Source organism: Suricata suricatta, chromosome 15, assembly GCF_006229205.1.
Source record: "Suricata suricatta isolate VVHF042 chromosome 15, meerkat_22Aug2017_6uvM2_HiC, whole genome shotgun sequence".
NCBI lineage: Eukaryota > Metazoa > Chordata > Mammalia > Carnivora > Herpestidae > Suricata > Suricata suricatta.
In genome coordinates, this window is record NC_043714.1 from 55289046 (window position 1) to 55291106 (window position 2061).

Genomic DNA, 2061 nt, shown 5'->3' on the forward strand with positions numbered 1-2061 from the left:
TTCACATTTTCCTACCTCCCGTGGTTGTTCCTTCTATCTTCCATGCCTTTTACATCAAAGCCAACTAGAAAACTACTACCACAAAGGTTAATCTTAAATCTATTTTTTAAATGTTTTTAATTTATTTTTGAGAGACAGAAACAGCGCAAGCACGGGAGGGTCAGAGAGAGAGAGGAGATACAGAATCCAAAGCAGGCTCCAGGCTCTGAGCTAGCTGTCAGCACACGGCCCAACACAGGGCTCCAACTCACAATCGTGAGATCATGACCTGAGCCGAAGCCGGACGCTCAACCAACTGAGCCACCCAGGTGCCCCTTAAATCTAATTTTCTAAGTCAAATACTGAAAACCCTCTAAATAGTTGGGAATATTACAATAAAATATGGGATTCTAAAGAATTAGAGGCAGAAATATCTGTAGGTGATATGGGAGATTAGCACATTATGCTGTAAAAGGAAAATTATGTCTAGGAGATGCTGCTGCCCAGCCACGGTCAACCCCATGGTGTTTTTCCACACCGCGGTAAGTGGCGAGCCCTTGGGCTGCATCTCCTTTGAGCTGTTTGCAGACAAAGTTCCAAAGACAGCAGACAAGTTTCATGCTCTGAGTACTGGGGAGGAAAAATGTGGTTATAAAGGTTCCTGCTTTCACAGGATTATTCTGGGTTTTATGCGTTAGAGTGGAGACTTTACTTGCCATAATGGCACTGGTGCCAAGTCCATCTATGGAAGAATCTTTTATGAGAATTTTATCCTGCAGCATATGGGTCCTGGCATCTTGTCCATGGCAAATGGTGGACCCAGCACAAACAGTTCCCAGTTTTTCATCTGCACTGCCAAGACTGAGTGGTTGGATGGCAAGCATGTGGTCTTTGGCAAGGTGAAAGAGGGCAGGAATATTGTGGAAGCCAAGGAGCACTTTGGATCCAAGAATGGCAAGACCAGTAAGAAGATCACTATTGCTGACGGTGGATAAATCTGAAAAAGTTGACTTGTGCTTTATCTCAACTACCAGACCATTCCTTCTGTAGCTCAGAAAGCACCCCTCCACCCCTATCTTCTGGAAATATCCTATAATCTTTGTGCTCTCCCTGCCGTACTATGGGTCCCATATTTTCCTTACTCCCCTCCAAATCTAGCTGGATTGCAGAGTTAAGCTTCCGATGATGAAATAGAAATTGAGTAAAAAAATAAAATTATGCTAACCTTTATGTAAAAAAGAATGCACATGTCTACATTTCTATATATAGGATGCTAAAGGCAGTATTAACAATACCTGGATGTAGGTAAGATGAAAACATTCCTTTTCATAAATGTTTTACTTGAATATTTTACCATATTCATGTATTTCCAATTAACGATGATTTAAAAATATCTTTCACACAGTTGTTTTTATTCCACTCAAGTAAAGTTAATCATGAATTCCTTATATCCTAAATTTTTAGTCTTCAAATCCTTTGTGTCTAGTACTCTAATAAGAATTTTAAGGAACTTTATATCACTTGACATATTTTTAGAAGAACATCCAAAATTTCTCACTGAAAATGGAAATAGCTGCAAGGACTTTGTGAATTATAAGAATCTTTTTCCATCTTTAGGTTTAGATAGTTTGACTATAATGCATCTAGATGTGAATTTCTTTGAATTTTCCTTCTTGGAGGTTTTTAAGCTTCATGCATATGCAGATTGATCTATTTAATCAAATCAGGCACGTTTAGGCTATTATAGCTTCAAATATTCCTCCTGTTACTCTCTCCCCTCTCTTGTTTCTTATTCTTCTTCTCCTGCTCCTTTTTTCTTCTTCTCCTTTTTTCTTCTTCCAGAAGTCTCTTGATACATACATTTTTATGCTTGAGGGTGTCCTGCAGGTCTATAAAGCTCCATTTATATACCTTCATTTTCTTCTTTTGGATCCTCAGATAAGACCATCTCAATTGTCCTGTGTTCAAATCGTAAAGCTTATTTATTTATTTTTGAAAGAGAGAGAGAGCACAAGCCGGGAGAGGCAGAAAGGGGTGGGAAGGGGGGACACAGAATCTAAAGCAGCTCCAGGCTCTGAGCTG

At 39.4% G+C, this 2061-nt stretch overlaps 1 pseudogene; it reads left to right on the forward strand.

The window, feature by feature from the left end:
• Nucleotides 1–461: 461 nt before the first annotated feature.
• Nucleotides 462–974, forward strand: LOC115278842 (annotated as a pseudogene).
• The last annotated feature ends 1087 nt before the right edge of the window (nucleotides 975–2061 follow it).